Source organism: Sarcophilus harrisii, chromosome 1 (genome assembly GCF_902635505.1).
Source record: "Sarcophilus harrisii chromosome 1, mSarHar1.11, whole genome shotgun sequence".
In the NCBI taxonomy this organism is placed as follows: domain Eukaryota; kingdom Metazoa; phylum Chordata; class Mammalia; order Dasyuromorphia; family Dasyuridae; genus Sarcophilus; species Sarcophilus harrisii.
The window spans coordinates 711,419,169-711,438,902 of NC_045426.1; the positions used below are offsets into that span (position 1 = coordinate 711,419,169).

General features: G+C 42.6%; 2 long non-coding RNA genes across 3 annotated transcripts; both read left to right on the forward strand.

The window, feature by feature from the left end:
• The first annotated feature begins 10,538 nt into the window (after nt 1-10,538).
• LOC105749760 lies at nt 10,539-12,221 on the forward strand. Of its 2 annotated transcripts, none has more exons than XR_004231330.1 (3): nt 10,539-10,566; nt 11,463-11,578; nt 12,153-12,221. It is a non-coding gene; the product is annotated as an uncharacterized LOC105749760 (long non-coding RNA). The 2 variants fall into 2 exon arrangements; XR_004231329.1 differs by lacking the exon at nt 10,539-10,566 and adding an exon at nt 10,822-11,336.
• Nucleotides 12,222-14,196: 1,975 nt separating this feature from the next.
• LOC116420880 lies at nt 14,197-15,638 on the forward strand. The gene is made up of 2 exons (XR_004231334.1): nt 14,197-14,736; nt 15,047-15,638. It is a non-coding gene; the product is annotated as an uncharacterized LOC116420880 (long non-coding RNA).
• The last annotated feature ends 4,096 nt before the right edge of the window (nt 15,639-19,734 follow it).

Below are 19,734 nucleotides of genomic sequence, written 5' to 3' on the forward strand. Positions count from 1 at the left end.
AAAGCAATTTTATATTGTTACCAAATTACACTTTTATGAGATTCTAAAAAGATTAACATAATTAGGAAACAGAAGAATTATCTTGGGCTGAGAGTAGGACTCCAGTCAGAAGATGGCCATAAGTTCTATACTTAATAAATGGGCAGAGATCCTGACTTCAAAATCTCCTAGAGGAAAACTTAGAAGTTCAGGCCTGATTTAGTGTCCATTTTGTAAGTGATAAAACTTAAGATTAAGAATAGTAGGTTCCTTATTTTAGATAGAAAGGGACCTTGTACAACTTGGAAAATTTGTAAGAGAATGGGAAATAAATGTCTGTTATGTCTGTGTTATGCTATTCATGCTTTGTCCTCCCCAAAGTTAACAGATAATTTGTCTCTGCCTTTTCTTTTGGCATGATCAACCAAAAGAAATAGGCTATAAAAAAGTAAACTTTCAAAAAAGCCTTAAAAGAGAACAAATCTCTTACCTCTGTGCTGGTCATATTGAAGATTGCTGAGATGAAAAACAGATACAAAAATTATTTGAAAACTAAGAATACAAAAAAAATAAGAAACCAAATTTGTCAAAAAGGAATAATTAAATTTCTTCCATTTCTAAATTATTTGTATGTTTTACAAAGTATTTACATGATCTTATGGAGCATTAACAAGCTTTGTAGAGTTTAATAAAAACAACAAAAATTTCACAGATCAATTATTCCTTAAAAGAAACCCTTAAAATGCTTAGGGATTAATTTAAATCTGTAGCTTGAATTTTAAGAACATGGTATTGACTGGGTCAATAAGTCAAAATATTAACAATATTGTCAAAAGTGACAATAAAAGTCACTGTTTCTAGGTTTGAATAATTTATGGTCTTGAAACCTGAAAACCCATATATCAATATTATTATTTCCCCTAATTCTGTAGTAAATGAATCATTTCAAAATATTTACTTTGTACAAAATAAAAATTATCTGAGAAATCTTGTTTACTAAATTCTAGTTCATCAGAAATAATTAAGGAGCAGGTATAGCAGAGACAAATGGAAAGCCAATTTATTACATTAACTTGCAGAGTGGATACAAGTGCAGGATTTGGAGCTGAAAAGACCTGAGTCTATTTGCCTCAGATATTCACTATCTGCGTGATCCTAGGCAAATCACTTGCTGTCTGTTTGCCTTAGTTTCCTCATCTATAAAATGGGGATAATAATAATACCTACTTTGCAAGGTAATTTTGAGGTTCCAATGAGAAATTTGTAAATTGGTTTGTCAATTTTAAAGCAAGATATCAATGCTAGTTGCTATTATTATTAACTACACAAAGCTTAGTATCATATTTTGAACAGTAAAGCTGACATTCTTCCCACCCCCCATCACTTTTCCCCTATTCAACAAGAATATGAACCTGGAATAGTTTTCAGGTAGAATGGATAAAACTGATGTAAAAATTGTTTTTTAAAAATATGAAAAATGCAGAAATATGTTATTAAAATCAAAAATTTTACACTGTCTTGTGAAACATTTTATAAAGAATAAATACCCTTAGTTTGGATCTATGCTCAAAAAGTTATCAAACTGTGCATACCCTTTGATCCAGCAGTGTTACTACTGGGATTATATCCCAAAGAGATTATAAAGAAGGGAAAGGGACCTGTATGTGCACGAATGTTTGTGGCAGCCCTTTTTGTAGTGGCTAGAAACTGGAAACTGAATGGATGTCCATCAGTTGGAGAATGGCTGAATAAATTGTGGTATATGAAAATTATGGAATATTACTGTTCTGTAAGAAATGACCAACAGGATGATTTCAGAAAGGCCTGGAGAGACTTACACGAACTGATGCTGAGTGAAATGAGCAGGACCAGGAGATCATTATATACTTCAACAACAATACTATATGATGACCAGTTCTGATGGATCAGGCCATCCTCAGCAACGAGATCAACCAAATCATTTCTAATGGAGCAGTAATGAACTGAACTAGCTATACCCAGAAAAAGAACTCTGGGAGATGACTAAAACCATTACATTGAATTCCAATCCCTATATTTATGCACACCTGCATTTTTGATTTCCTTCACAAGCTAATTGTACAATAATTCAGAGTCTGATTCTTTTGTACAGCAAAATAATGTTTTGTCATGTATACTTATTGTGTATCTAAGTTATATTTTAATATATTTAACATCTGCTGGTCATCCTGCCATTTGGGGAGGGGTGAGGGGTAGGGGTGAAGGATTGGAACAAGAGGTTTGGCAATTGTTAATGCTGTAAAGTTACCCATGTATATATCCTGTAAATAAAAGGCTATTAAATAAAAAAAAAAAGAATAAATACCTTTTATCCATTTCTAAAATGAAAATAATAGGGAAGTGTTAATTCAGCATTTATTACAAGTTTATATTTTTGGAATAAATGCAATAATGAATAACACCCTTAAGAAAACTTCTTGTTGATTATTAACCTCCCACCAAGTTGCTGTGTGTGTGTGTGTGTGTAGAAAGTGAGAGAGAGAGAGAGAGAGAGAGAGAGAGAGAGAGAGAGAACACCTTAGTTCTAATTTCCTAATTAGTCTCAGGTTAGAATTCACAAGCTCTCATTATTCACACACACATGCAAACATCTGGTTGGGTAAAATGTCAATATGAGAAGTGGTTCTGAATTCAGAGATCAGATTTCACACCATAAATCCCTTCTTTCCCCTCAACACTAAAGCAATTGAAAAGTCTCTTTACAGTACTGGGATGTTCCTCCATCAGCTAAACCCCATTTAGATATTTCTTAATTTGGAAATCTGTAATAAAAAATATGTTGCCTGGAGCACATTAGTATTTGTTTTGTTTCCAGTGCCATATATTTATTCAGATAAGGAAGGGAAAATCCTGGTCCATCTTTCTCTGCATCCTCAACTGGCCAAATTTAGCAATTCTGACATAAAATTAAATCCTTTGATAATTTGGAAATGTTCACCTTAAAAACCCTACTCTATCTATAAAACTCTGCCCAGATGACCAGACCATACAATATAAAGAAGAATATATACAGTATAGAAACACAATAGGGAAAATGGAGACCAAAACTTCTTTCTTTTCTTAGAAATACAGAATGACAGTTTTAAGATCTAAATTCCCTTTTTTGGGGGACGGGGCAGAGGTTTCATAGGATTGTTGCTGTTACCTCCCATTTAATCAACAAATGACAGTAAACAAAGAACTTCAACAGAAAATTAGACCCAGCCTCACCCAGGGAGACCAAAGACTGCCACTGGTACTTGTCCATGGCTGGGAGGAGGGTAACAAGATCCCTGGTAGAAGTGACCTCAAAGGTCAGCAGTACCCTAATTTTAGAGCTGAGTTCCAACCAGATCAGGTGATTTAGGGATTGGGCCTTTCTATGGCAACACACTGACTAGTCCTTTGCCAAGGCTGAATTCCTCCTGTGCCCTTAATTCCATCCCTCCTTTCTCTGGCCCTTGGTCCAACAAAAGTTCCTTGAGCAGCTGATTACAAGTGATCTCTTTGATTCTTCGATTTTTTTCTCTTTGACCGATTTTCAGGCTAATTGTTTTTCATATTCTTCTGGCTTTTTTCAATCTTTTAAATTTTGTTTTAATATTTCTTGCATTTTCATTGACTATTCCCATCTCTGGAATGTTCTTCCTCCTCATTTACTCCTCCTGGCTTCCTTCAATTCCCAGATAAAATCCCACCTACTTCAGGAAGTCTTCCCCAACCCCTTTTAATTCTAGTGCCTCTTCTCAAAGTCTTTGAATATAAAAGCCGAACTGAGACCCACAGCCTCTGTGGCTCTGATTGTTGGGATGTGTGCTCAATGGATAGGGCGCTGGCCCTGGAGGCAGAAGGGCCTGAGTTCAAATTTGACCTCAAATACTTCCCAGCTTGGTCAAGCTGCTTTACCTTATATGCCTCAGTTCCTCATCTGTAAATGAGTTGGAGGAGGAAATGGCTGAGCGTTCCAATATCTCTGCCAAGAAAGTCCCAAATGAGGTCATGAGGAGTTGGACATGACTGAACAACAACCATATTTGTAGATTCTTCTCTCACTCTAGTCAGGCCTCTGTGTCTCAGGTCACCGTGTGGCTGTCCTCACCGGTGCCTTTTAGGGCATTCTTACAGCCTCCTGGAACACGAACTCCTTCCTTTCAGTGGCTTTGTTGTCAGTTTGGGCTTCAGGAAGACCTGAATCCTTTATTTTATTTTTTTTTATGTTAAGACAAATGTGAAAAATAAAATTTGATCAACAAACATTTATTAGACATGTACTTTGTAGTGGGCACATAGGACACAGATGGGCAGGAGGACCTGAGTTCAGACCTGGCCTTTACCCTGTCTGCTTCAGTTTCCTCATCTGTAAAATAAACTAGAGAAGGAAATAGCAAACCGCTCCAGTATCTCTGCCAAGAAGACCCAAATGGGATCACAGAGAGCTAGACACCATGGGAAAGCGATAGACATTTGCAAGAAGAAACCTTGAAAAGTGAGCACTAGTACCCTCCAAGGGAGTTGGGGGCGGGGGGAGGAGCAGAATTTTGCTCATTTCTTGAACAAGAACTTATTTTATTATCTTTTCCCCAAACCTGTCCCCTTCCCCCTTCCATTAGTGTTGAGAGCCCCACCATCTTCCTAGTCCCCCAAGCTGGCAACCTAAGTGTCACCCTTACCACGTGGCTCCCTTTCACCTCCCACATCCAATCTGTTGGCACATATGCCCCCTTCTCTCCTTGACCCTTCCCTTTCTTGGTTTCGTTACCTTATGCCTGGACTATTGCAATAGCTGTGGAGAGCTCTGCCTCAAGTGTCTCCCCACTCCAGTCCAGCTCCCCCATCATATATCAAATTAATCTTCCTAAAGCACAGGAGGAAGATCAGGCTTCTTCTCTACTCAACAAATCTAGTGGCTCCTTCTTACCTCCAGATTCAAATGTAAAAATCCTATTTGACATTTTTTTAAAATAAAGCTTTTTATTTTCAAAATATATAGATGGATAATTTTCAACATTCACCTTTACAAAGTCTTATGTTCTAAATGTCCTACTTGACTTTTAAAAGCCTTTCATCATAATGTATCTTTTTCTCCTATGTGCCCCAACCCCAGCATCGACCTTTCCAGTCTTCCTGTATTTTACTCCTTTATATGCCTCCTACAGTGATCTAGTAGTGCACTTGTGAATTCCCATTAAAGGTCCCGCTGGAGCCTGGTAGTAGAGTCCACCAGAGGCAGTGATAATAGTCACAGGAGTCAGTCAGTCGCTGAACAGCAGCTTTGGGATGGACGTGCTCAGGTATGGCAAAGTCTGGAGAGATTGCAGGGTGGTAGATGAGTGGCTTAGAACGGCATAGGTATAGTCTGGTGAGAAGTCAGCCCAACAGCTACCTAACAGTTGGAATCTTCCTTTTTCTTTCCCGACAGCAGTGAACGGGGATCACCCCAGCAAAGAAACACGGAGAAATAGGCTTTTCTTCTCATTTTCCTCAGTATCATAACATGTCAGATTTGGACTCATTCTCTCCAGGAACTTTCTATTTGCAAAGGGGAGAGCAGTGTCTGGGTTTCAGGGACAATATTTTGAATTTATTATTCTTGTCAATAAATCCCTTTTCTAAAAGCTAGTTGGATTGAGCTGATTGTTAATCTGGAGCACACTATTTGGGGCACTTGAACAACAATACTAGAAACCTCGGCTCCTCCAGATTACTTTCAGTACCCTGAGAATAGCAGTCATGTACACTCACTCCAATGTGTGAGTATGAGTGCTCCATGGAAGTGTCCCCAGAAGGAACATGGCTTGGGAAAGTAATGTTTCCTCCCCTTTAAAATAAGAGGTGGGGGGCTGACCTGAATGATCCCCAAGGATAGCTTGGTTAGAGCACCAGCCCTGAAGTCAGGAGAACCTGAATTCAAATCTGGTCTCAGATACTTAACACTTCCTAGCTGTGTGACCTTGGGCAAGTCACTTAACCCCAACTTCCTCAGCAAAAAAAAAAAGAAAAAGAAAAAAAAAGAACAAATTAACTAGAGAAATTAAGGGTATTAGAATACAAAGACTGTTCCCTTCTCTACGGTCCCACTTCTTGGAAAAGAAGTATGACAAAGATCTGGCTGGTTGTACAGCTCCCAGACTTAAGTCTTAGAAATCTCTATACAATTCTCTGTTGAAGAACAGAAGTAAAACAATTGTTGCCCACACAAAGTTTATATTTTACTGAAAGGATACATATACAAATAAATCAATTCTAGGCAATTTGAGGATAAGGCGAGTCTTGTCTATATATGTCCCCCTGGGTAGTCTGGGTAGTCTAAATGTGGCTCCTAGGCTGGCTTCCAACCCAAAGAGCAAGAGAAGGGGCCGTGCGACTGACTGGTCACTCCAGGAAATCTTTAAATAAGAAAAAACATCTGGGGGTACCAGATGAGAATTCTGGCTATTCCTTCCTAAAAATTGCTGGTTTAAGTGGTAATTTTTTTGATTTGAGCTGTTTCCCCAGTATCTTATAAAGAGCTTTTAAAAGGAGGCAGCGCCTCAAGCTTACACTGGCAAATTTGATTTCTTCCTAACAAATACTGGTTACACAAAAGATTATTATAAATAGTGAATTGCGTGGAAATCCAGGCAGATAGCAAATAAAAATCAGGGGAGTTCTCTATTTAGAATAAACCAGGACATAGACAAGAGCAAATAAGCTCTTTAGATGGGAATAAGCGAGATTTAGCCCAGGAGGCAATTCTCCAAAATCTTTCCAGAGGCAAGCCAGTAAATCAGGGACATGCTGAGTCATCGACTTCTCTATATTTCTGCTGCTTTTCAAAGTCCTCGTGAGACTTCCTAAAAAGTCTGGAACCATGTGTGTTTCTTTCAAGGAAATCGAGAATATTTCTGTTTTCCAAAGCTCTCAGACCAACACCACCCCTCACACAGGCTCATTGTGGTCCTTTGTGCTCAAGGAGGACCACATGGTACCCAGGTCGAGGTACGGTGGGTCTGGCTGTGGCTGATCAGTCCAGCATGAGCTTGGAAGGCTCTACCCCAAGTCGGGTACAAATAGTCCACTCCAACATCTGGAGTGGGGATGTCACTAAACTTATGCATTGCACGTTCCTTCTGCTCACCAATTCTCTGAAAGCCGCCCACTCCTTCTCTGCTCCACTTTTGCCAACTGCATATTGATTCAGCTTTCAAGTAAGCAAGAAATTGCTCCTACTTGGAGAAGTGCGCTAATCTGTTAACATTAAGTCTTCTGGTACTCATCTTTCCTTGAAGCCTCTACTTGCCTTGAAAGCAATTTTTTCCAGAAGATCCCAGTTGTTTCCAAAAGATGCCAGTTGTTTCCAGAAGATCCCAATTTCATTCTGCCCCTGTTTCCAGCCCCTTTTGGCTAGTTCCATGGGCAGCCATGCCTGGGAGAGGATAAGCCAGGGCCAGGAGCAGGAGAGAGAAGCCCAAGGCAGATGAAGGTCAAAGGGACCAGGGCAGGCCTGCAGTACATTTACAAAGTCAGGTGAATCCATCCAGCTCAGGAGGAGCTGGCTGAGGGACTGGCATTCTGAAATTCAGGCCCGTTCTCAGTCATATGTACCCAGGGCCCCCTCATCAGCCGAATGGGCCCAAAGGACCGCCAGGCAGTCAGAGTGGGCAACAGAGGCCAAGGTGGCAGCACACCACGAACCACGGGCTTCCTCGCTGGGCTGGCTGGGGCAGCTGGTGGATGCAGGCCTCAGGCTGCAGTTGGCCCAACACAGCCCACCTCATGGTAGGACAGGGCCCTGCCAGAGCCAGACCATCCTCGAGGGCCACTGCAGCCTCCGACTCTCGACATTTCTCCGAGTAGACATAGCCTGAGATGGTCAAAGAGTGGGACCCACCCAGCAGCCTGGTCTAAAGATGCCCCATCTGTGGTGGTGGTGAAGAGGGCCTGGAAACAGGCCTGCAGGGGCTGCTTTGGATCCAACTGAGGGTCGCCCTTGCCTCTTGTCCTTCCTTTGCCATGGGGCATCAGCTGGGTTGAACGGACCCCAAACTGTACAACTCCTGGAAGGACAAATTCCCTGCAATCCCACCACTACGCCCCGCCCGAGGACAAACAGCTTCCTTCTGGGATCAAGGGGGCTGGCTAGTTGGAGATGCCAATCTCAGTGCCGGGCATCCATTCAACTAAATTTTATTCAAACGCTCAGGCTGACAACCCAGCCCTCACGGAGCAGGCCTCGACTTGGAGCCAAAGGTTTATAAAAGAGCCAGTTTTAAATCCTCTCCTTGCAGAGGACCTGAGATGTCAAAGTCCCCTTCCGGCAAGATCGCTGGGATGTTTTCGCCCAGGCCCTCTCCTTCCTCACCTATCTCCTGGGGGAGACTTATGCCGTGGGATCTCTCTCTCCCACTTTACTTCCCTGCCGGGACTTTGGCACTGGGGAATTCAGCCCTCTTTTGGGAGCAAAGGCGCTCCCCAATCCAACTCCCAGTCCAGGTTTTGGGGTTCCTCATTTAGGCCCCAGAAGGGGTTCCCAAAAACTCCCTCCCCATGCTTGAATCCCAGGGGGGTGCAGGGGGGCCAGCCCTCTCTTGGCCCCAACCTGCCCTGACCCCCATTTCCTCCCCTGACCCCAACCCCTGACCTCAGCATTTGGTTCCCGCCTCCTAGGGGGGCGGGGCCTGGGTCCCGCCCTTCAGGAGTGGGGGCTGCCTCACACTGACCGGCCCCCCTCTCCCTCCCAGGAGCACGTCGCCCCTCTGGGCAGGGCTCTTCCTAGTCCCTCTTGTCCCCAGCCTTGGGAAGATGCTGATGGAGATAACGCTGGGGGCCTGGGCTGAGCCGCCCCGCCAGAGGTCCCCGTGGGGCCCGGAGGGAAGGGAAAGCTGGGAGAGGGGCTGCAGGCGGTCGCTGGTCCCAGACCAGGCCCCCCCCCCGGGACAACGGGCACCCGGAGCTGGGGAAACTATTCAGAAGCCAGGGGGGTGTGGGGGCCTGCCCGGCTGGCCTGGCACCCGGCGCCCCTGTGGTCAATCCGTGCTTTCTCCCCAGTCCCTTATTCTCCCGGTCTGGCCAAGGTCAGAGACAAGCGGGCTCCAAGCCAACAGGCCCGAACAACAGCCGGGGTTTCTTTTTCCCAAAGACCTTCCCCCCCGGACCGAGGTTTTTTCTGACTTGTCCCCATGGCCCCTGGTCCAGGGCCCCGGAGGCGAGGCGGGATCTGGAGGCGGTCATGACCCCGTCCCTAAAGGCGGTCCCCGGAGAACCAAGGAAAGGGAACAGCCCCTGCGGGTGTGAGCGGGGCTGCCCCTGGGGCCCGGCGGACTTTGGGGGCCCCGGCTCCCCCGCCCCTCCTGCCCACTCCCCCCCCTCCCCCCCCCTTCCCCTCCCTTCCCTGCCCCCCAAGGAATTAAAATGTATCTCAATTAATTAACTATTAATAATAATATAATTATAAATTATTATTTTATTTTTTATTAAATTTTTGTATATTATTAATAAATTATAAAATTTTAATGATAATATATAATAATAATGATAATAATTGGCACAAAACCTTTTCTAACTTATGGGACTTTAGGTCACTGGAGCATGGACGAAGTCCTCCCCAGTCAAACTTCACTTCCCATAAGGCCGCGTTGCCGCAGGGGGCGGCACTTGGCATCCCACGTGGTTCCCTTCAGAGCTTTCCCAGAACCGGAAGTTGGGGCTCCGCTCCCCCCCCCAGTCCTGGTCGCACCCCCGCCTCCCATGACCCCGGGCCGGCCCCAAGCCAGGGCCCATGCCGGGATCCCCGGGATAGGCTCCTTCCTGCCGGGGCTCCCCGCCCGAGGGGCTCAGGGGAAAATCCCCGGGGCTTCCTCCCCCGCCCTGCCTCTAAAGGGCGCCCCGCGGAGCCCGGGGGCCCGGGAACGGGGACCAGGGCCCGGGATGTGGCGCCGGCCCGCCCGCAGCCGCGCCCAGCGTTTCCGCCGTCCTGTGCCGGGCCCAGAGGAAGGGGAGGCCCTGCTAAGTCAGGGGCTGATGTCATCAGTGGGAACCTTCCCCTCCTGGGTCTGTTCCTGACATTTTCTCCCTTATTCCCTGTTCCCCCCACCTGCCGCCATTTGCCTCCCCCCTGCGCCTCCCTCCCCTCCCTCCCGGGTCCCTCTTCCCCATGGCCCGTATCCGCTGGGCCCGTTCCCTCCGCGGACTCCTTCTCGGGGACAAGCAAAGACGGCTCCCGGGGCCCTTTCCCGCCCCCCTTGTTCCGCACCTTCCCTCTGCTAATTGCCCCTCCCCCTTCTCTCCCTCCAGCACGCCTGGGTCCCTTGGGCGCGGGGCCCCTCCCTTCCGCCCCACGGCTCCCCCTCGGCAATTTTGGGTTTTCTCCCCGGGACCGGGGCCGCCAGGGCGAGATCGTGTTTCCCCCCTTTGTTCCCCGCGATGCCGCGCGGGCCGGGCTCTGAGGGACGCTTCTCTTTGGTGTAATTTCGGGAGGGCCGGAAACGGCGGAAGGATCCGGAGCGCCCTGGAGGCCCCAATGAGAAAGGCCGGTTTTCCTCCTGGGCGCAATGACGTCATGGGTTAACCTGCATTTGGGGGGTCCTTAAGGTCGTTTAGAACATTCATTTAATTTGCACATTGGTCTCCTTATAATTGTACCCATTTTTTGATGGGTTTAAAACCTTGTGAGGGGGGCCAGGCTTGGAGCTTTTTCCCAACGGGAGGGCCCGGCTGGTTTTGCTTTCGCGGCCTTTTAGGGGAAGGATGGCCTCTTCTCGGGGGCCGAGAAAACCGCCGGGGTGGGGGTAGGGGCTGGGAGGCCAGGGGGGGCCACCAGGGGGTCCCTAAAGGGACTTTTTTCTGGGAGAAGTCCCAGGAGAGTGTGGGTCTCCTAGCTGTTAATAGGGATAATGAGCCCCCGCACCTTTGTTCTGCAAGGTTCTGGAGTACAGTCTCCCTTCCTGGCTTCTCTTTGTGGCTCCTTCCCCATGATCCCCTCTGCCTTCATTCCCACAAGAAGGGTAATGCCCTCCCTCTTCATCTCTCACTCTGGGAATCCCCCTTCAAGGCTCAGCCCAGGCTCTTCCTCCTTTCCTGCATGTGGCTTGAGCTTATTCGGATCCTCTGGGTGTTAGTGCTTTCCCCAAAATGAGGGATTTTCCCACTTTTCCTTTGGGTCAGTAGTTCTTGTTCCCTTTCTCCCCCAGGGGGATGGGGGTGTCTTGCAGACAGCTTTGGGGTAGTTTTGTCTTCACTGTCCCCAGTGCTCGGCCATGTGCCCGACCCTCAGGCCAGACCAGCATTCACAAATGCTTATGGAGTGAACGCTTGAACAAACAAGGCAGGGCTGGCCATCTGATTCAGACTTGGGGTGCTTGGTAAGTACCGGACTGGGGCACGTTGGAGTTTGAACCTTGAGAACCACTTCTAGCAGTTCCGGGGCAGCCACATGGTTCTTCTGTAGGACACTCCTGGAATGTGCACAAACGTGTCTGATGTTGCAGGAATTGCTAACATTGGGAGATGTGGCTGTCACCTCCAAGGAGACCCCGGTGCCCTTCTCAGCAGGATCTCTGCAGGGATGTGCTGCCGGACAACCAGCACAACCTAGCCTACCTGTGTAAGCACAGATTCCCCTTGTCTCCCGATCTCTCTTTTGGAAGGGCTTTGCTTTCTTACTTGATATGAATTATGGGCTTTCCTGAGTATTTTTATTTCTTGTTTGCCTGACAATTATGAATCTTTATGGCCCAGCCGTTAGGGAAAAGACCTTTGTTTTTTATCTCTCTAGTGATTGTTTCTATGCTCCTGAGGTTGTACCTTCTTCACTCTCTGTTCCCTCAGAGATAACCTTTACATTATTGTATTATTGCATGATGTAATAATATAATAATTATTAAAAATAGTACTGTATCCCTAATATAGTTCTCTGAAGACATGAAAGGTTTCTATTCTGTTAGCAGGATGTGTGACAAATGAATGAATTTTTTTACCTGACTGCAACTCCAGTCTGTGACCCACTTCTCCATAGTTCCAAAGAGTAGGAAGAGAGCATCTTGTGGTCATACCCTTTAGGACTTCCTTTTCCCAAGAGAGAGAAGGGACATAGTAGATGATTTAATAAATATTTATTGCATTATATTAACTCTGAGATGGTTCCCTGAACCCACCTTTTTTCTATTTCCAACAAACAGGACTTGCAATTTCCAAACCAGATATGATATACCAATAGGAACAAGGAATAAAACTGGATAAAGGGGATGTCTGGAAACACCTTTCCATGTAAAATGGTGAAAACCAGATGGGAAAAAGGTCAGCATAGAACATCATGAGTGGCTTTAAAGGGAATACTTATAAAATTGGGATCCGGAAACTGCCCTTTATCCCTTCCCAGGAATGTGGGGAAGAGCTGATTTTCCTGGCAAGGTCCTTCCTCTCATCCTTCCCTTGTTTTTCCATATTTCATAATTAAATTTATACTAAAAAAGTCCTTGTCAAATTTCTCTTTGCATTATTGTATAAAGGCTTTCCATGTTTTTTCTTTTTAAGAGTATGTTTATGGAGCTAGCCGCCCCTCCCCCCACCAATAGTTATATACTAACTAGTGCAATTGAGCAAGATAATTATTTTTTTTTACTGCATATTATTAGATTTTTAATCGATTTCTACATTTACAGAAATGAATGGTTACCTTTTTTAACTCGCTACAATGAGTTTTTTTTTTTTGTTTTTTTGCTTTAATGATCTCTGCAGTTGGCATTGATCCTCAGCGTTGTTCCAATTCGTTCCTCTGGTTGGTTAATTTATTAGTAAGGTTTGAGTGATTTTTCAATTGACTTTTAAATTTGTGTTTCTTTTTCCATTTGGATTTTTCTCTTTATATTCTTTGACCATTTATCTGTTAGGGACAGACAGTTTCTCTGACTAATTTTTAATCTTTCCTTGTGAATTTAGTAATACTATATACTATATACCTTACCTCTGAGGGTAACTATGTGAGTATGAGCCTTATCAGTTATTCTTTCTCAACCTTAGGTAACTAAAACTCTAAAATTATAGATGAGTTGCAGCCAGTATTGGTGGAGGAAAGTAGTTTTCACATTTAATGAAATCAAAGGCCTTTGATATAGTGACTTTATATATTTAATACCTGAAATTCCTCTTCTATGTGCCATCAACACCCATGTGAGAATATTTGTATGTAAGATATGAATCTTTGTGTCAGGGAGAAGTTTGGGGACATTAAGAGGACGTTTCATTTCCCAAAGGCATTTCAGCCTTTTCTCCTTTTCAGTCATTACCCTAACATTATCCTTTTGCACTGTCTATCCTTCTAAGATATAAATAAATATATAAGGTCCTAAAAACTGTAGTTTTAAAAAAATTTTTTTATTATAGGTTTTTATTTACAAAACATATGCATGGATAATTATTCAACATTGATCCTTGCAAAACCTTCTGTTCCAACTTTTCCTCCCATAGTTATCTCTCAGAGTGCTCTCTGGCCTTAAGGGAGGTGTGAATTTGGTGCTTCTTTCTAAACCCTGAACTCTCCCAAATGGGTGAACTCCATTGAGTACTTATGAGCTCTCTAAAGGTATGATCACAAGCATTGTTTCCATCAGTATTAGCAACTTATCACCTTGTAAGGAATCCCTCTAAGGTGTGAACCAATAAAGACTATGTCAATTCTATTGAGTTAACACCAGGATTCTGACATCACCCTTGAGTTTTCACCTTGTTTCAAGTTGAGTTGACACTAGGATTACAACATCTTCCTCCCACTGCCTCCCCTATATGGCAGGTAGTTGCATACATGTTAAATATGTTAAAGTTTATGTTAAATCCAATATATGTATATACATAGTTATACAAAAACTGTAGTTCTAAGCTTTAAAATTGCACTGTTGGATGAGTTCTGTAGCTTGCCCATCTAACTGCATGTTAGGGTGTGGATAGTAGGCATTTTTTAACTACATGTTCTTCCCTGCATGGAATATGCCAGACTCTTTTAAGTGATTAAGGATCTCATCCAGGAGTTCCTCCAGTGTTCTAGGACTTGAAGATATGAACATATGTGGAAAAATGAATGTCTGGAGCATTTCACAGTTTATGGAACCCCCAACACGTTCTCTGCTTCCACAAGAGTAACAAACCCATTTAATAAGCATTAGTTTACCTCTTATGCCCGCCCTGCTCTGATATTTCATTTCAGAATTGGAAGGGACCTCAGCAAACATCTATGCTAATGCATACGAGAGAGGAGACCTCACCATAACATGCCTGACAAGTAGCCACTTCTCTAATAATGATATTTTCTGAATAAATACATATTTATTAGTTTTCTAACGAAAAAAACTGTGCATTATATCCTACAAGGAATCTTGCACAATTTAAACCATTATTGTGATTAATCTATTTCATTTTTCACATTTATTTGTAAATATATCTCTTCCTACTCCCCTATTAAAGAAGTTTTCCTTATAAGATTAAAAAAGAAAAGAAAAAGAAACAAATATAAAACTAACAAATTCTCATCTCTTTATTTAATATTTGTATACATTGTTCCACACTGGGAATCTCCCACTTAATGCAATGAAGGGAGGGAGGTACATGTTCTCCGCTCTTCTGTGGGACCATCCTTTGTCCTTAAAATTACATATTATGTTGTATTTTTGTTGTCATCATATATTTTGTTTGCTCTTCTTATTTCCCTGTAATAGTTCACCTAAGTCTTTCCTTGCTTCACTGAATTCTTCATATTTGTCATTTTTTAAAGTGAGGTAATATTGTGTTATAGGAATGTATCTTAGACATTCCCCAATAGAACCTATTAATTTTTTTTTATCAGAAAAGTGCTAGGATGAATGATTTGATGAATGTGAGTTTCTGTTCTTTTTTAGACTTTCTTGTAGTGTTGGTATAGAAACTTAATATAAAGTGTAAAAGCTCATTATACTACACAAAACTAATGTGTCATATATTGTATATTTTATTATTTGATAATCTGTATTGATTGAGGAGATAGAAGATATGATTAAGTGTAATGCAGCAGGAAATGGAATATTTACATTTTTCTCTCTTTCAGGTTGGGACAGTAGGCCTGAAATCAAATAGACAATCCCAAAGCTGGACATTTCTTTGGAGGAATTATGCCAGGAAAGTCTTATAAGGGATGGTACCTTGGACTGTGAGTTGAGTCAAATCTGGAAATGTGGCACCCAGCTAGTGAGGAAATAATAATGAATGTAATGATTGTGGGAAGGCCTTCTGCTGCAAGATAGACCTCATTTGACATCAGATGATCCATACTGTGAAAGATCTTAAGAATGTAATGACTATGGGAAGACTTTCTGCCTGACTACAGCTCTTAATTTACATTGAAGAATTCATATTGGAGGAAAATCTCATTAGTGTAATGAATGTTGTAAGGCCTTGTACCTGATCAAAGAACTTACTCAAAATCAAAAGATTCATACTGGAGGCAAACCTTCTAAGTGTAATGAGTGTGGAGAGCTTTCCTTCACAAGAGAGACCTCAGTTGACATTAGAATATTCTCACTAGAGATACACCTTGGCAAGGTGTTGCGCCATAGTACAGTTCTCATCGGGCATCAATCTGGAGAGAAGCCTTACGAATGTAAGCAATGTGGGAAGTCGTTTCCTTGGAAAATGTAGGATATGAAGTATACCCTAAAGTGCTCACAGTAAAAAAACTGTCCTTAAGAACAGAGAAGCTAAACACCTTAAATGACTTTCAGAATTTGATAGGAGATATCCAATGGATGCATCCAGTGTTAGGATTGACTACCTATCAAGTACAACCATTATATGACATTTTAAGAGGAGACATTGCTTTAAACTCACCAGGCCAACTTATAAAAGAACATCAAGAGACTTTGAGAGAAGTTGAACTGTGTGGTTGAAAGTCACTCAACTACCCTTAGAAATATTAGTTTTTTACTACACAAGAGGCACCCACAGCAGTCCATCAAGCAAACAGTGTGATAGAGTGGGTGAACCTCCTGCAACAACCAGAACAAACTCTTACTCTTTTCCCAGTGCTTGTGGCTAGAATTTTATTAAAGGCCATTAAGCGAGCAGTACAAGTATTTGGGATAAGACCTGACAAGACATACACCTTTTATACTAATGCACAAATTAATGTATGCTGTGAAACCAGAGTGGCAAATTTTTGTTAGCCACGGCTCCAAATTTTACACATGGGTCTCCATTAAAGATAACCAGACTATTATATAATTGAGGATGGATTCTAGAAGAAAAAGTTTCTGAAGTTCCTCTTAAAGGATCAACTCTCTTTACAGATGCATCCAAACATAACATTTGTACTGTATATTCTTATGACTTAACTATAAAGAGAGTATTCAGAACTCCTTTTCAGTCCACTCAGCAGAATGAATTGTATGCAATCATTCTAGCTAGCTCTTACTTATTATCCATGAGATATTAATATAATATCTGATTAGCCTATTCAGTAGGTTTGGTACAGAGAATTGCCACAGCCCAAATAAAATTTGTAGCCTGTAATATATATCAGCTCTTTACGGAACTTAAAGAGCAAGTGAGAAAGCATCCAGGTAAGATTTATATCTTGCATGTCCAAGGATCCTATAAGGAATAGGGATTTGGGATATATTTGGGATAGTAATTCAAAGGCAGATAGCCTTCTAACCATGTTGGCCAATACTCCTTTATTTCAGGCAGCCCAAGAATATCATTCTAAATATCATCAGGCTGCTCAAACTTTACGCTTACAATTTGGAATAACAAGAGGAAGGTAGGAGCATAGTAAAAACCTGTACAGCTTGCCTTCCTTTCTATGCTCCTACACTGCCTCCGTGGAAGAACCCTCGTGGTTTGAGACCCAATGAAATTTGGCAAATGGATGTGACCCATTATAAATCTTTTGGTCGTTTGTCTTTTATCCATGTTGTGGTAGACACTTTTTCAGGATTGCAAATGCAATACCAGCAGCAAAAGAAACAGCCCAAGTAGTCACTGAATTCCTTATACAAGCATTTGCAATCATGGGTGTGCCACAAGCAATGAAAACAGACAATCGACCTGTATATACTTCTAAACATTTTGCACACTTTTGTGCACAGTATAAGATTTTACACGCCATTAGCATACCTTTTAATCCTCAAGTACAGACAGTAGTAGAGAGGAGAAACAGAGACATTAAGACGCTCCTCCAAAAACAAAAGAAAGGGTTCAGGCAGCCCAAGAATCTCATTCTAAATATCATCAGGCTGCTCGAGCTTTATGCTTACAATTTGGAATAACAAGAGAGGAAGCTAGGAGCATAGTAAAAACCTGTACAGCTTGCCTTCCTTTCTATGCTCCTACACTGCCTCCAAGGAAGAACCCTCGTGGTTTGAGACCCAATGAAATTTGGCAAATGGATGATTCCCATTATAAATCTTTTGGTCGTCTGTCTTTTATCCATGTTGTGGTAGACACTTTTTCAGGATTGCAAATGCAATACCAGCAGCAAAAGAAACAGCCCGAGTAGTCACTGAATTCCTTATACAAGCATTTGCAATCATGGGTGTGCCACAAGCAATGAAAACAGACAATCGACCTGTATATACTTCTAAACATTTTCCACACTTTTATGCACAGTATAAGATTCTACATGCCACGAGCATATTGTTTAAACCTCAAGTACAGACAGAAGTAGAGAGGAGAAACAGAGACATTAAGACGCGCCTGCAAAAACAAAAGAAAGAGTTCAGGCAGCCCAAGAATCTCATTCTAAATATCATCAGGCTGCTCGAGCTTTATGCTTACAGTTTGAAATAACGAGAGCAAGTTAGGAGCATAGTATAAACCTGTACAGCTTGCCTTCCTTTCTATGCTCCTACACTGTCTCCGGTGAAGAACCCTCGTGGTTTGAGACCCAATGAAATTTGGCAAATGGATGTGACCCATTATAATTCTTTTGGTCGTCTGTCTTTTATCCATGTTGTGGTAGACACTTTTTCAGGATTGCAAATGCAATACCAGCAGCAAAAGAAACAGCCCAAGTAGTCACTGAATTCCTTATACAAGCATTTACAATCCTGGGTGTGCCACAAGCAATGAAAACAGACAATCGACCTGTATATACTTCTAAACATTTTCCACACTTTTATGCACAGTATAAGATTCTACATGCCACGAGCATATTGTTTAAACCTCAAGTACAGACAGAAGTAGAGAGGAGAAACAGATACATTAAGATGCTCCTCCAAAAACAAAAGAAAGAGTTCAGGCAGCCCAAGAATCTCATTCTAAATATCATCAGGCTGCTCGAGCTTTATGCTTACAGTTTGAAATAACGAGAGCAAGTTAGGAGCATAGTATAAACACCATGCAGCTTGCCTTCCTTTCTATGCTCCTACACTGTCTGGTGAAGAACCCTCGTGGTTTGAGACCCAATGAAATTTGGCAAATGGATTATGACCATATAATTCTTTTGGTCGTTTTGTCTTTTATGCATGTTGGTAGACACTTTTCGGTTGCAAATGCATACCAGCAGCAAAAAGAAACAGCTGAAACGTACACTGAATTCCTTATACAGCATTTACAATCTAGGTGTGCCCACAACAATGAAAACAGACAATCTGACACATATACTTCTAAACATTTTCCACAGTTTTATGCACAGTATAAGTTCTACATGCCACGAGCATATTGTTTAACCTCAAGAGTACAGACAGAAGTAGAGAGGAGAAACAGATACATTAAGATGCTCCTCAAAAAACAAAAAAAGAAAGAGTTCAGGCAGCCAAGAATCTCATTCTAAATATCATCCCAGGCTGCTCGAGCTTTATGCTTACAGTTCCCAAATAACGAGAGCAAGTTAGGAGCATAGTATAAACCTGTACAGCCCTTCCTTTCTATGCTCCCTACACTGTCTCCAGTGAAGAACCCTCGTGGTTGAGACCAGCCGAAATTTAGCAAAATGGATGTGACCCATTATAATTCTTTGGTCGTTTATACTTACATGGCCCAGACACTATTTCAGGATTGCAAAATGACACCAGCAGCAAAAACAGCATGGTAGTCACTAATTCTATTTCCATCCTGGGTGTGCTAAGCAATGAAAACAGATAATCGACCCTGCATATGCTTCTAAACATTTTGCACACTTTGTTGTGCACAGTTTAGATTTTACACGCCATTAGCACCTTTTAATCCTCAGGCGTACAGACGGTGGTAGAGAGGAGAAACAGAGACATTAAGGGCTCCTCCCAAAACAAAAGAAAAGTTCAGGCAGCCCAAAGAATCTCATTCTAAATATCAATGGGCATGCTCGAGCTTTATGCTTACAGTTCCAAAATAACGAGCAAATAAGGAGCATAATAAAAACCTCTACAACTTGCCTTCTTTCTAATAACTCCTACACTGCCTCGAACCCTCATGGTTTGGACCAATGAGAATTTAGCAAATGGATGAGTTCCATTATAAATCTTTTGGTCTGTCTTATCCTGTTGTGGTAGACACTTTTTGGATTGCAAATGCAATACCAGCAGCAAAGAAACAGCACAGTAGTCGCTGAATTCCTTATACAAGCATTTACAATCATGGGTGTACTTACAGCAATGAAAACAGACAATCGACCTGTATATACTTTAAACATTCCACACTCTTATGCACAGTATAGATTCTACATGCCACGAGCATATTGGTGACTCATTTTAGAAGTAGAGGAGAAACAGAGACATTAGATGCTACTCCAAAAACAAAGAAAGTTCAGGCAGCGAAGTC